Source organism: Stegodyphus dumicola, chromosome 6 (genome assembly GCF_044657685.1).
Source record: "Stegodyphus dumicola isolate Sdum_Otavi_A_Nest chromosome 6, ASM4465768v1".
Classification (NCBI taxonomy): domain Eukaryota; kingdom Metazoa; phylum Arthropoda; class Arachnida; order Araneae; family Eresidae; genus Stegodyphus; species Stegodyphus dumicola.
In genome coordinates, this window is record NC_140773.1 from 185,972,818 (window position 1) to 185,989,368 (window position 16,551).

The 16,551-nt window shown below is 32.3% G+C and overlaps 1 protein-coding gene across 1 annotated transcript in view; it reads left to right on the forward strand.

The window, feature by feature from the left end:
* The window catches only part of fus (epithelial splicing regulatory protein fusilli), a 186,111-nt gene that overhangs the window by 56,491 nt on the left and 113,069 nt on the right, over nucleotides 1-16,551 (forward strand). The window lies entirely within an intron of this gene.

The window sequence follows — 16,551 nt, forward strand, 5'->3', positions numbered from 1 at the left end:
CGATTTTTGAAGAGTACCAGTTAATTTGCTCTCATTAGCCACCACTAAATGAAGCTATATTTCTCTTTGAATTATTAATGCTCGAAATTTATACGGGGTGCCAACTAAACTGATTGCTTAAGACGATGATAATATTGAAGCCTGGTCTATTTTAAATGTATCTTATATACGTATTTATTCAATAAGCTTTGAAAAATAGATATACAAGAAGCAAGCCCATTTGAAATTTTAAAATTAGCAAAATTTACTCATACTTGTTTTCAACTTAAGTATTCCATACATCTCGACAGATGATCTAATACAGTTCTGATTTCTTCGAGAAACAGTATTTTCTCTATTAATCACCGTTGCATTGCCTTACGAAAACCATTTTTTTTTTTTTTGAGCAAAATCAAAAGAAAATGTGTTGGGTATATGACATGAGACATTTAAGCACTTAAGGAAGCTAAAGACATAAAAAGTTGCTATATCGATGGAAATTACACATTAAATTTTGATTTAGACTGATAAACCGGAAGTAGTGAAACTCTGAATAGATATTCGTGAAAAAAAATATACTGAGATAATCCAAAACTTCTTAAATTTGGTATTTAAAACATGTATGTGGATTGAAAACAACATATGATATTTATAAGCATCACATGCATTCTTGGAATTATGGGCAAAGAATATGAGCTCAGTATCAATAAGAGCTCTCGTTATGAAACAGTTAAAGCTAATTGGCCTTAGTCTTCAATTTTGTGGCCATTTTCCTCTACCAGATTTGATCGCTATGTATTATTTTTAAAGAACTAATATAGAAAATATATCTATGACAGCATTTAGCATTGTATTGGAAAGTCTAGACATTTTACATTTTATAACATTGAGCCATAAAGTTTATAAGCATATCAGATTTTATTCACAAATGATCAACTAATTCCATGTTTTAAATTGCAATGAGCTTTAAATAAATTACCACTTGATAATTTACTTAAAGTTCATTGATATTTAAAACATAGAACTGGCTGGAGGCATTTGCTGTCAACAACAGATTTTAAAAATTTTACGATAATAGAATAACTGTTAATATTGAGATTCGGAATGAAGAATTTTGGAGGGAAAATGCAATGAAAAATTCTGAAATACCATTCTAAGTATTTACCAGAGGGTAGGGGTTTACAGTAGAATTCCTCTTATTCGAACCCCGAAGCCTATTTTGAAAATTTTTCCGAATAAGCCATGGTAACTGTTTTCAGTAATAAAATACTTATGTGTGTTTATTGATTACTACAAGGAACATGAGGTCTAAGGGAAAGATGCCTTTATGAAGGACTTTCTGTGAGAGAAATAGCGGCAAACCAGCGACCGAGCGGTGAAATCGCTGAACTCTGATAGTTCGATCTGGGTTCAAATCCCGGTGAACGGGCTGGCTGCATAAGCTTTTTCGTCTTTTTCTGTATGTGGAATATGTGTACGAGCCAGTTTCCCTTAAAAAGTCCTCCACGAAGGCCTCTCTCGCCGTAGGCAGATAGCCTTGGAGCGCTTTGCCGTAATCAAAATAATTCGTAAAATTCCTGAGATTCCTCATGGGCATTATACATGGGACGACCATTTCACTGGGAATTGGTCCTATGGCGGATTACCGATGCTTAGCGGATTTATAACTTAATGTTGAATTGGGGCATTCGAATTCTCGAATTCCGTGAAATAATGAAAAAGATTCTGGATTTGAAAACTCGAATCTTTTTACCTTTTCTGGTCATTCGAATTTTTCGAGTTGTAACCAGCAAATCGTTAAACGTTTTAACTCAAAACTTCGGTAAGATCAGATTTACTGACATGCAGTAGAAGCGCAACTTCACGGCCTGGTCAGCGCTAGAATTTTTCTATGCAAGTAACTTATGCTCAAATGTACATTTGAAACTCATGTTCAAATATATTAACGTCATTCAACAAAATTTTATGTATCTCCATAGTAATTGCCAATAATATTAAACATTTGATGCATTCGCATTTAATGGGCTCACCTGCGGCCAAGCGATGAAGTCGCCGAACACTGGTAGTTCTGACCTGGGTTCGATTCCAGGGGAATGCGCTAGTTGCATTGGCGATTTCGTTGTTTTCCCGATGTGCAATATGTATACGAGCCAGTTTCCCTTAGAAAATCCTCTACAAATGCATACCTCAGCCAGATAGCCCTAGTGTGCTTCGTCATAATCTCAACAAAACCAAACCAAAAATCGCATTTAATGTCCCAAAGTAATCAAACTTAAAAACATTCCTAGTATAAACATCAAATGCGACTCTGAAAAATTATTCGAAAATTTCCAGTACTGTCGCTTGACCTGTTATGCCAGGCCTTCAGGCCGGAGTCTAGTGAGATGTTGTGCAAATACTAAGAATATTTTGTGGAATAGAAATTACTGGGTCTGTGTTTTAAATGAGACTTACTTTGAGCTCCAGATAGAAGCCAATGGCTGGTACCTGTGGACGTTGTAGTGTTAGAAAAAACATTCTAGTGCATAGGAATCTTGTTTCACTGCGTGATGTGTCATTTTTAACTTACATTATGCAGTAAGACTTTTCGTCTACTTAATAGGCAATAAAGAATTTAATTTTTTTTTAATATTTTCATTTATATTTATAGTACCTTAAACATTTTCCATATTTTGCATAATTTGTATTAAATATAAAATAACGTAAAATTTTAAATGCTTTAACTTTTACGCTCTCACAAACGCAAGTTGCTGCAAATGACTTCATTATGTAACTAACTGCAGAAAAGAAATTACTGAGCAGTATTTATAATGTAACCTTTCGGGCCGCGTAAACATCAATTTTAAAAAAGAGCAACAGCCCACTGACTAAAAGTACCTTACTAAAGTGCTTTATTCGAAAAGCGTTACCTTTTGCAACAAATGTTTAAATAGCTGCCCTCTACTTCATTATTTATTTTATAAAGCCTCTTTATAAGTATGTAAGTGCGTTGAGGAAAAGCATGGGGGGGGGAGAATTTTTTGAAAGAATACGCAAAATGTTTGTAGCAGGAACTTCCTGTTCGAAACGTTTTAAGAGCATTAAAAGAATCAATTAGTTACCTGTGACGCAAATCTTACACTTAATTCCAAAATATCTTCTTAATTCGAAAAAGGGCTTTTTTTTCACCTTACCAACCGCTGCGCTTAGCGACATACCCAAGGTCGCCAGAAATCGTTGACCTCATTGGTGGAAAATAAAATCGAAAGAAAAAAGGATCTTCGAACGCTCCTAAAAAGGTCAGAACAACCTGTCCGATTCTAAAAGATGGACTGCGAAAAAAAAAAAAAAAAAGAGAATTACTTTCACAAAGATGGATCATCCAGCATCAAATAGTGAGTCAGGTGAAAACGCTTATAGGCTCGCCCGAAAATGGGTTCTTTTGTACACCCAACTAAGGAAAAGGAAAAAATGTTGAAAGTTAGCATTGTTCGACTATTATTGAACAAGAAATATATACTATATATTTTTTTAATTCTAAAAACAAAATTACTCAGTTGAAAATTAAAATTGTTATCTTGTTAGCAAATTATTGTTCAAGCTCAATTTTAATGACAGAGATGGATTCTTTTGAAAAAATTTGCAAATTGCTTTAAAAATATTACATTCGTTTCTCTGGTTTATAAAGATCTTGAAAGAAATGTGTTTGAGGTATTTACTGTTTATAGTCTGTGAATATCATATTCTGGCAAACGGCGGCAGATGGAGCAACGGGCAGCTGGCAACTAGCACAAAGATGCCGGTACCTTTTCCAAGCTGATCGTTATTCACCAAAGGGTGGTCGGTACCCTTATAAAATTCATTTGATACCATAAAGAATGCAACTTTCATCAAGATGCCGGGACGTCATGTGAAGGTCTAAGTGAATAGTCGCCGACTTTAAAGATGCTGGCAGCTTTTTGTAAGTTAGCTATTGTTTGCCAAAACACAAAAGGTGCCCGTAACCCTTATAAAGTTTAGTACAACCTTAATGAAACCATGAAAAATGCAACCTTAATGAAGATCGTAGGAAGCCCATGTTAAGATCTAAGTGAATAGTTCCAGACTTGAATAAAGATGCCAGTATATTTTTTAAAACTTGACCATTGTTAGCCAAAACATAAAGGGTACTGGCACCTTTACGGAATTCGGTTTACATCTCGAAGAATGTAACCTTCATCAAAATGCCGGGACACTCAGGCGAAGATCCAAGTGAATAGTCGCCGAACTGCATAAACGTGCTGGCATTATTATAAAGTCATGAAAATTTTCTGCTTTTATGCTACGGAATAAAGAATCAGACCCACCGTTCACGAATATGCGACGAGCTAATGACGACGGCGTTAAGACTAGTTTGATATGTCTACCATTTAGTTTATCTTTCCAATTGTTTCTTTTCTTTCCCTTTTTTTTTTTTTTTTTCTTTTTTTAGTATCATAAATCTTTTTCTTCCAATGAGTTTTTGTTTCATGAATCTTGAAATTAAGATAAGCCCCCAGCGACTGGGAAATTTTCCGAAATCTCGATAGACGCATTCACCCTTGCTGGCAATATGGAAAGTATTCACGTATAAGAAAAATATTTATTGCAAACAAGCCAAGGCATCAATATCTCAAGTAATTAAATGTTTACATTTTTAAAATAAGCTTACCAACTGATACCTGGGTTTAATTTAAGGCGAAATGGTACCATAGCAATTCATCTTCCTACTATTTTAAACACTTAATTTAAAATATATTATTTTACGTTATACATCTTTAATTTCTGGCAAACTAATTCTTAAATCAATAAGCCTATCGTAACTGTTTACTTAAAATTGTTTCAAGTGTTTACGTGGAAACCGCATGCCAAGGTCAGCTTGCGATTTCTTTATAGCATTCTATTTAGTTTTTCGAAACTCTCATGATATACGTTTCGTAGTACTAGTCTGTAATTTGAAGTTTTTAAATCAATGTTTTATACTTATTTTTTATATGAATTCGTGAAGAAAATCAAAAATTACATTGCAGTATGTAAAGCTATATTAATATAAGTGAGTAACTATGTCAAAATGTTAAATGTAACTTTGTTAAATGATAATTTATGTATAGTAAGACATTACCACCATTACATAAATGTTTATGTTTTAACCTCGGCTCCTAATCAAAATCCGATGGAGTGATGAAAAAATGCCGTTTTTGTGCTATTGTATTACATAATATTCCATAATGACTGAATAATTTCTTAAAAATCTTCACTTATCCATCAAAGCACTACATAAGCAAAGAGAATCAATTCAAAATGACCATATTATCATGAGAAAATAATGTTGCATAAATGGTTAAGTTTTAATTGTTATGAAAGTATGTTTCCGATCATAGTAAGTTGCAGATACTTTGGCCCGAATAAATTTAAGTTTTTGTTTTTACAAAAATTTTGCTATAAAAGGCAAGAACATACATCTCAAAGAGTGATAAAATAATTTTCTCTCACGAAACAGCTTGAGAATTACTGATAATGGAGATGTTCAACATTAAAATAAATTATTTTATTACCTTCGGCCACTTTATACAAGTTTTTCTTTCTCGTTACATTGATATTCTTAAAAATTTGTATCCTATTAATGCTATGATTTTTATCATTATTCATTTGAAACCGTAGATATATTTATCAAATATGAATTAAACTCTAGAATAATAAGAGCTTAACACAGATCGTTTTGAAAGTGATTATCTAGTTTGGTAGCATCAAATGCAATTTTAGAAATGCTGTATTGGTAAAAGGATTGGATTTCAAAATCCATGTTCGAGTATTTAGAATTTTCTTGAAGTAAACATATTTCTTTCAAAAGGTTAAATTTTTTTATCTCAGATTATTTTCCAAAACTAGTGGTAGCATTTAAGACAATAAACTATATAAACAAATTTAGAAATCAAGAATTTAACTTTTCTATTATTAAAACCTGAGGAGAAGGGAGGGTAGTACAAAAAATCATGGAAGGGTAGCTACTAAATACGACAGGAAAAAAAAGATCTAATATTCCTTTCCACTTTCCTAAAGTTCTTACATGTTGAGTATCAGTAGCACTTTGAGCGTGTGGATCCCAAAAGTCGACAGCAGCACAACGTCGGTAAATGCATGAAAACAAAGTATCCCAGTAACATCATTCAGAGATTTATTCATATATTAACTTCTGAAATGTTTCATTTCTCTTCAAATACTACTTTTCTCTTAACTAACGAAGCAGAACCATATTATGGAGAGAAAAAAATAATACACAAGCGAAAAATGAACTAGGCAATGTTGTTTCTTTTGAGAAATACACGCATTCCTTGGCTCGTTTAGAGCTGCACTACTTAAGATTTATTTACACTGTATCCTTTTGGCTTGATTGAAACGTTTATTGTACCTTTAAAATAAGATTTCCTAAGATGGCAAGTTTTGAAAACATTTTATGACTTCTTGGTCAGCTGCCTTTAATCTATTAAAAAACAGCATTTTTTAAAAAATGTTCTCAAGTGACAGAAAGCTGTAATCCTACTTTTACTGTGCTAACATTATCTTTTACTGAGAATCGCTCATCAAATAAATAAAGTTAAAAAAGAGCAATTTTCTTCTAACATCATGCCCGTAAAAATGTTTTGCTGCGAAGCGGAGAAAAATTCAGAAGCCAAATGGGTAGTCAGGAAAAAAGTTACCAAAAATAATTTTGAAGATTTTCAGTGTAGCCAAAATTCGTGTGATTTCATTTTTTAATCTCTGTGAGCATTCCGAAGGAATGATGACCGAAGACATGTACGTTAACCAGTTTAAAATGCATTAATTAGTATATTAAAATCATATAATTTAATAAATTTCAAGTAGTGAAAATATTGGATATTAATAATTGGCTCAAATTTGAGTCTGGCCCATTAGCAAAGGCATTAAGCACATTGTTAATTTTTTCGTATGCAATGAAAATATAAGGTAGTTTTCTAAGGAAGCTAGCTCGACACGAAAGCATCCCTTCTTTGGAAAATAGCCGTCTTATGCCTTGCCTAATTACAGTTCTCCAACCAACCACTGAAAATGAGAACAGTATTTTAAAGTACCAAAAATTGGTTTATGGATTATGCCAGTTAATTTTTCACTATGGCGAAAAATTTACAGAACTACACTATGAAAACCTGAAGCGTCGAATATCTCAATACATTAGATGAGGGAGGGAAGAAAGGAAAAAGAGAAACAGATAAATACTTCCGAAGTGAAATTTTGCTGTCTGTTGCGAAATTCGTCCGTGGTCTACAGCTGATGAAAGTAAGATAGTAAAATATATTCAAAAGATAGACGTAACCTATTATAAAAGTGACAGATAAGATAGGAAAACTTGAATTAATAACATATCGATGTCGAAGATCGAACTTTAGCTGAAGTTCACCGAAAACATTGCTGCAAACATTTCGCGTGAGAAACCTTCTTTTAGAAGACAACGAAATGTGAAAACGTAGTCGTATAAAACATCATAGAAGAAAAGAAAGGAACCAGAAAATATCGTGGCGAAAATTAAACCACCAACAAATCATCGCATAATGATAATATCGCAGACTACGGTTTACTGGTTACAAACATTAACATTTTCACCTCTAAATTTCATTACTTTTGTATCAACCAATAAATTTTTAATGAAGAACCAAGAAGGAAAATCTGAAAATAAGTAAAAATTAATACTACGCCTAGCAGTGAATAGAATTTTAATCTTGTGTTGCTAACTAATAAAAATCATAATTTAATTAACTTCTCTTATAAAGATAGATTAGCAGATTTTCATCAGAAAATAAATTATTAGAAAGATCAGAAAGAGAAAGATAATATGAATTTAAAATTCTATTAATTGTTATACGAATCATTAAGCTTACTAACTTCCAGATTTTGAATGCTTTAATCTCCTTTTAGCTTTTTCAATAAAAATTTATTAGTTAACACAGAAATATGAGATACAGAGGTAAAAATATTACTTGCTTCTTCTTGTGCTCACAAATCATTTCGAGAAAATTCACTAGCCAGAAAACGCATGTCTGCGATGTTATCATTATGAGGTAATATGCGTTATTTTTTACCATGATATTTTGAAACTGCCAAGTTTTTACACTGCTTTATTTCCCAGTATACCAAGATGTTTCCTACTATACAAGATACCACTGTTTTAGAACTGCGATGTTTCCTCTTTGCTTTCTTTCTCTTAACGATGTTTTGAAAGACATTTTCTCCTTACGGTGTTTTCTCCGCGACGTCGTCTGGGGTATTTTTACCTATACCCTGAGCTTACTTACCTATATGATTAAATTCCAAGTTAATTACAGTGAGCAAGCTTATCGCAGTGCTTAAGCGAAGTCTGAAGAGACCTACTTGTAAGAGGAAGGGGGAAGGCGAGAAAATGGAAATGAAGATGAAGAGAAAATGTACGGCAGGTTATTGTTAGATATGAAACTAAGTTTGTTAGTTATGAAACTAAACTTCTAAGAAATTCGAAATATGCTTATAAAGTAAATCTTTGTTTGATAAAAAGCAAAATAACGGAAGCACGTTTTGATTTAAGTTTTGAGATTTCAATATATATCCTGCTGAACAATTTCATGCATTTCATCATTTGTCTGTTACAATTTACGTCGACAATTTATGGGTTATTTTTCCGCAGCATTATCATGTGTCGTTGAAGAATATTGTTCAACATTATTATGTGATGCCAGTTACTTTCAGGAATGTAAACCTTTATACTTTCATTTCTGACTTTTAAATTTGTTTATATGTTCATTGAGAAAGAAGGGTATATAAGATTATTCGTGTTTTATGTTTTGTAATGACTTATGACTTTAGGCATCAGCTCCAGGTCCTCATAACTCCCCTTAGGTTTATTTGTTATATAAGGTAACTACAGCGAACTTGCTAGCTTAGGGAAAGCCAGAAAAGACGACTACTAAAAATTACTACTAAAAACCAGATGCCATAAGAAATAAACTCCTAAAATTTTTAACAAATTCGAACTATCGTTTAGTCGCCAAACAATTATTATTTGTGAAAGCCCAAACTTATCATAGGCTGAGTTTTGTTTCGTAAAAAACTTCTAAATGCGAAACTTAAATCATTAAAAATAAGGTACAATTTCTAGAAGCTGTTACTAAATAAACTAAAGAGGGGAAAATGTATCCTATTAATGAAATCCTTGATGAATTTGGCTTTTCTGCCACATTATTTTTCATATTATTAAACCTATAATTATTCTCTGAAAATAGTTTTAAATTTGTTTTTTTCCTGAAGAAAATTAAAAGTATTGTAAATATATATCCTGCCGCACATTTTATTTTTACTGAAGCTGCCGGACCGTGAACGATAGGTTGTCATTACAGCCATTGTAATCATCTCAAGTTCAAACAGCATCTTCTAAAGGTAAATCCTAATATTTGATTGGTGATGGCTTCGTTGCGCAAGTCTAATCTTAGTACGTGAATCGGTTTTTCCGATCGCTAAATCTCCACCTGTGCACTGACTCGAGACACCATACTAGGTTAAGGGTGTCACGGATGCCCCCTAGGCTATTCTCCCTCCAATCATCGCCAACGCATTCTGAGGTAGGGAGTTTGTTATTCCAGTTCGCTAGGGGAGGAATATACGTATATCGTGCAAGGTGCTGTGACAACAGAAAAGGGGCGCTTTAAGAGACCCCCATAGGGGATAGAATATGACCTCATTCCTTTATGAAGATAAGTGGAAAGTGAAGGCCGTTGCCTCAGGTGCATTGCACAATTTTTTCAAGCCCCTAACATTACCCTCGTCAAGGTAAACGAGATGATACAAGAAATTGTTCTTATGAGTACATTGGGTCAATCTAAGAAGAGTCCATCGGGGAATGGGTAGGTTCACTTTCTCTTCAGCAGGTGCGAAGCGATTCGGAATTAATTCCCTTTCAAGCAATACTTTCTGATCATAGTTTTACACATAAAACGTGATCATATACTTATAACTGTAAACAAACTTAACGAGCAATTTGTAAGACTTATATTTACCTGCCTTTCAGCTTTTAGCAGTCTGAAGATGAAAGAGCTTATGACGACCAAAGTCCACCCAAATGGTATTATTATCTAATTCGATTTTCCGTTGACTACCCTCTCTTCTGCTACGATGAGGAGAGAAAATAAGTTTTGAAGTATTGCTCAGCATTTTTTTTTTTTTTTTTTTTTTTTTTTTTCTTTCTTGATTCCAGCCCTAGTAATTGTAATAATGGCAAGTTCACGTGGTGAGCTTCTTTTCTTGAATGCATAATACAGATTTTCTGGTAGGAAAATATCCTACATTAGCATATAGTTCAACTGTGTGTAGGAAATATGTAAAAGAAAGAAAGAAAAATGTGTATTGAAGAGTTATTATATCTCTTATAAAAAAAGTATAAAGAAAGTAAAAAGATGGCAGGATATCCATTATCTTGTAGATTTTTCACGATGCGAGACGTTTCTGCCGCCTTTTCCCTACACACAATTTGTTAGGAGGAATCAGACTAAGACTTTTAATATTCTGAACTTCTGACCTGCAAAACAGCATGCGATCATTAAAAGTTATAATATTTGTTTTATTTCCCAAACAATTTACGTTCTCTTTTAAACCTTTTAAATAAATAAATCATAACACTTTTATAAATTTACATTCTAACAATTTTAATAAGTGAATTTAACTTTAACTGAGGGTATAATATTGAATTTTGAATCGTCTTCCTCACAAATTCTTTTTGTTGTTTGTAAAAAGACGAGCTTGGGTAATTTTATAAGGGTAATAAACAAATTAGGCAACTAAGGATACACTATCTTAGTTTTGTTATAACAGAAAAGGGAGGAATTAAAAAAGAAGTGGTAAAACTGTGCTTTAATTTCCCAGGTCTATAACTTCCGTTGTGACCTTCAGTAGGTAACTGTTAAATTTTTATACATATTTCACCCATCCACAGTCATTCGCAAGTTTTTGAAATAACTTTTAACTTAAGGTATGAATAAAAGAGCAATCGAACTTGTAAATTCTTATCTAGCTTTAAATGCTGTCATTTAAGTGTATAAACTAATAGCGAGAATTGATCGATACTGAGATAAATAGAATTATTGGACTTCTATAACCCCAGCTTATTAAACAGAGCATGTATTCATTCACCCAAATACAAACACTCCTCATAGAAACTGAAATCAGACAACCCGCCCTCAGATAAGTCTGACACATCACAGTCTACGATTGAACGATATGATTGTCATCTGCGAATGACGTTAGTAGCTTTAACATAGTACCCTAACTGGCAATGTACTGGCCATGAGCTATTGCAACAGGCAGATCTTACTCAGTCCCAAAAGCAATAGCCTACAATGTCTTTCTTGAAAGGACCTTTAATTTCCACCACTGCAACGGCCGTTGTCGCCGACTGATAGGAGAAACAGATTTCACAGTGTCTAAACAAAGTTAGTTAGTTCAGCAGTGAGAGTTAGTAGAGTTCAGCAATGATAGATAATGACATATAGCGACTGATATTGTTTCGTGTATTTTGTGAAACAGTGGTGAATACCACTCTATATAGTATTGCACATAATCTGGCCACTAATCTGATAGTTTGAATACCTTAGTCTGCATCTCTATTAGAAACTGATAAGTCTTGAAGAAATATAAATCATACTTTTTTATCAAGTGGCCTTACTATCTCTTTAGCAATATGCATCTTGTGACAGCGTATCATTGCACATCCAAATCTAGCCAGAATGTCTTCGTAGCCTGGTTAAGAAATATATTATTGTAAACAGTTATTCACCAGATGTTTTATCTACTGAATGTCGGATGTTTAAATTGCGACGAAAATAGCTTCGAAAAAATGAAAATAGCAAATTAGCATTAGCTGCGAGAGCATATTTGCCGATTTATGATTTATGCCTGACAAAGTGCATGAATAGCAAAACAATATATGCAGAAATAACACTAGAAGGAATAAAAATTAATGAAATAAAATATCTCAAATGTCTTAATTGCGACGAAAAAACGAAAATAGTAAGTTTTCAAAGTCTATCAATGAAATATAATTTAATTGGTTATATAAATATTGGTTATATAAATATTGGTTATATAATTGGTTATATAAATATTGGTTATTTAATTTAATTGGTTATATAAATATTTAATTTAATTGGTTATATAAATATTGGTTATATCTAATTGGTTATAAAAATTGGAAATATAATTTAATTAGTCTCTTTTCGAAATATAGCCTAAAATACGGTAGCAGAACATGTCATAAGTCATGTCCAAGCTTGCATGGAGCTCAAGTGAGGGTTACGCAGAGCACTGATCTTGTTTTACTAAACTGTTACGACTAAAACTTGTATCAGCGAATAATTTTTTATGAGCTTGTATCACATAATGATTTGAATAAATAGTTTCTTTGCTAAAAATTGACTTAAATATAAACAATGAATCAAATCTGCATTCAAATTAAACTCAAAAACACATCTGTATTCTCACTCAAAAATTTCAGGCAAGAAAGAAATCAAATGCATACGGAAATATTTTAGTTAGATCGCCCAGAAAACGCCGAAAAGTGTTTTGGAAAGTATCAGAAACTAGACCATTTAACCACTTCAGTTCTCGCACATAAATTAGAAACATTGTTTCTGAAAGGAACTGAGAATAGGTAGTTGGTAAAGCAAAGTGTACAATAGGACACTCCTAAGCCATTGTTAACATCCCCCCCCCAGAAAATAACAAAACACTATTGTCTGTCAATTCCCATTACGATTATTAGGGATTTATAAAAATGATTTTATAGGAATAGTTACAGAAATTAGGATAAGGTTTTGTAAGTTGTACCCGCAAATTAAGAAATATGTATAAATCGCAGGATCTATGAACAAAATAAAAATTATGGGTGGCAATAATATCTTGCGTTGTTATTGCTAATATTTATTGCAATAAAATTGCATATTGGCTACTCTCTTAACATTTATGAACAGGAACATATTAATACGACTTAGACAACCAGTAATCTGAGTCATGCTATGTTTAAATTGGGCAATTATAATAAAACTTTATTTTCCTAATGAATTTATTTATATAATTAAGTCCAACAATTATTACAAAGATATTTTTTTCATTTTCTTGTCTTTTAAGTCGCCATACCCCTTTTTTGCGTTTTACGCTACTGAATCATATTCTCTTTGCGATCTTCCTCACAAATATTACAGGGAGACAAACACGATGTGAAACAATATGGTTTAACTCGGGGTATCTCGTTTTGCCAGAAGAGGCGCAGATGGCGTGATATTATGCCTAATATTTAAAAGTTACGATTTAACTGGTGAACGACTTTCGTAACCTTACCCTAATAAACTTTTATTTGCCAAAAATTTTAGTTGTTATAAATATTAACGGTACTTTTGTGTTAGCAGCCTGCAAAGTGTTTTCATGATGCTTACAGCTAAATAATGGAATAAACAGGTAAATAAAATTTACTTTCTTAAATTTTAAGGGAGTTTTATATGAAATAAACAAATTTTGTCCATGGTATAATTAAATTAATCTATTAGCTGCGAGAGCATATTTGCCATTTATGATTTATGCCTGACAAAATACATGAATAGCAAAACAATATGTGCAGAAATAACACTAGAAGATATAAAAATTAATTAAATAAAATGTCTCAAATGACATAATTTTAGAATACAGATCGTAATTTCAAAAGATTGACTCAGTAGATGTGGTCTTAAATGGAAGAGTCGATTGCTTGCTTCGAAAGTAACTGATTGAGGTTAAATAATTTTAAACTTCGTTCTTATAAATCTGCGTGAATTTTCACACTCTTAACAAACTGAACGAAGTCTGTCATCTGTGATAATCATGCACATACAAAATTTTAAACCTCTATTGTGATTTTTAGTCCTGGCAAAGAAAGCGTAGGTAATAATTACTCGAGTAGTAATTACGTAATTTTCTTTTCTTTTCTTTCTGTTTTTAAGGCTCGAACTTTTGCCCTATAAGGCCATAGACAGCCATTAAGCTGCGTCAGTTTTCTTTATGATCATATGGATGGAATTATCATTAATTAGTTTGCTATCTTGATAAATATTCAACATAAGAAATAATTCATCTAAGGAATTGAATAGATATTATATTAACATCACAGATGTGTCCATTCAGATGTACTTTCAGGCGTAAAAAAAAAGACTTTTGTGGAGTACTTGACACATAATGTTAATTCAAATCCCTTAGTAGGTCAGCTTGGGAAAAAGATCCGCGCGAGATTGATTTATGAACTCTTAAATAAGATACTGGTAACAAATCAGTTTTTTTTTAATTACCTTACTGTAATAGAAGCAAAATTAGTTAATACTCAGTTAAAGAAGAATGATTGGCTTTGACGGATACTGAAGATATCTGGACATAACTAGCCAAAAATTCTTTTTTATTCAAAATTGAAATAAACTACTACATTTTATTGTTTATTGCACTCATTACTAGCCACAAATGAATATTTCTTCAAAAGTTTTGTCAATAAATATTTCGTCAAGCTTGTACCTCCAATCGAAAATTAACTACAAAATCATTTGAATATGCTAAATTTATTACAAATTAGGTACAAATTTATTTTATAAAGGTATTTTTATTTTAAATTTTTATACATGACAATTTGCGACTCATTTTCTGCTGTGCAAGGAGCTGTAAACGTTTGTCAAAAGAAATGGGAGATATTTCGTATTTAACTATTATTCTTACTTGTAAATATGAAGGACAATAAATGGGGATATGTTATAGTCTTTTTAATTTAGTATTATGATATCATATTGCGCCTGACTAATGCACGTGTTTAAAAAAGGTCTAATAATTTAATAATCACGAAATTTATCAAAATGACGTATAATATTCATTTAATATTTATTACATTCTTAATTTAATACATTTTACAATCAAATATTCATAAAAATGAAAGGACAATTTATAGCTAATTATTCAGAACGACTCATAAAAATGAATTAATTATAAAGATATTTTATTCTAACTAAGATGAGAAAATATTGCAATTTCGGCCTGGATTTGATTTGTGACGCTGGAAAGAAGTGATGCATAGACGCTTTCGCGAATTTTTCCATGCGTAAACGTTAAGTGACCCTCATAAGTCATATATGACCCTCATCTTAAGCCACAAAAGCCTTCACGAAAATGTGATTCTCTAGGCAAACAGATCAGTTATGGAATGCCGCAGTAAATTACCTACTGACAGCCTCGTAATTATTAGAAAATAGTCTAAGACTTCAAAGCGGATGAAAGGTGTTTAAGAAAAATGTAAAAAACTCATAAATGAAGGAGCTAAAGTAAAGGGTTTTTAGCATTTTAAACATTGGTTACATACAGAAAGACATTAGCATTAGAAACATGAATGAAAGCGGTGAATTCTTTCAGAAAATTTTATGAAATATTTAAAATCATAAGTATATTATAATCGAATGATTTTTGTTACACCAGCAACAGTAAATTTTCAACCTTAACTTCTTACTCAGATTTATTTTAGAATCTTATTTTGATCTGATCATATCTGTATACATGGCTACTGCTTTTTTTCCTTCACAAATGGCGTGCCTGGCGACTTCTCCTCTAAGACACTGAAATACGGCACATTGAACATCCCAGGCTTGTAAAGTTCTTTTCCCAGTTTTGCCTAATAATTCTTTAGAATCAGTTGCCAACTCGTGGAAGAAGTCCGTAGTAATCGAATCGACAATATTCATAGCTTGCTCAGAAATGCTGGCTTCACAGTTTATCCGCCGAAGAACTTCTCTGATATAATGGCGGAAAGATGCTCGTTTTACGTAATTAATCTTATTTCTTTTCCTTCTTTCGCGCCGTTCATAAATACCGCTCATATTTGATTGTTCGGTGCTTTTGCCATTAAGTGAAGTATCTATACACTTCAATAAAACTATTGCTTGCAGTTGTAAGCATGAATTTTTTTGAAAACGCACAAATGAGAATGAAAGAGAGTTGCCATTTCTGAAATGCTTATAATGTGTTTGAAAATAAAATTTGTGAAAGAAATTTAACTCGTGAACCTCGTAGGAATAATTTTGCTGTGTTTAAAATTTAAAAAATGTATAATAATAATTACAAACGTAATTAAGCCAAACTCTGCCTCTTACCTTAGGCTAGTTTCATATACGTTTCCTTTTCGCAAAAAACATTGCGATTTTGCTGTTGAATTTTATGTGATGCAAGTGCTAAGAAAATGATGTTTAATAATAAAAAGTCAAAAATTTGTGTAGATTATCTTGTTAAGATAACTAACTGAACATTATGATGAACTGAGAGAAGACTGAACAAAAGAGAAAAGCGTATGGTAACACTCTATCGGGAATTCTAAAAGTATACTGCTGTTAAAAATTTTGTGATCTTGCTGTTGAATTTTATGTGGCGCACGTGAGAGGAAAGTGACATTAAGTCAAAAAGATTTTTTTTTTAAAGTTCAAGAGCAGATTGATAAACTGCAAACTCCGCATTGCGAGGCATTGAATCATTAATCTTAACAAAGGGTTT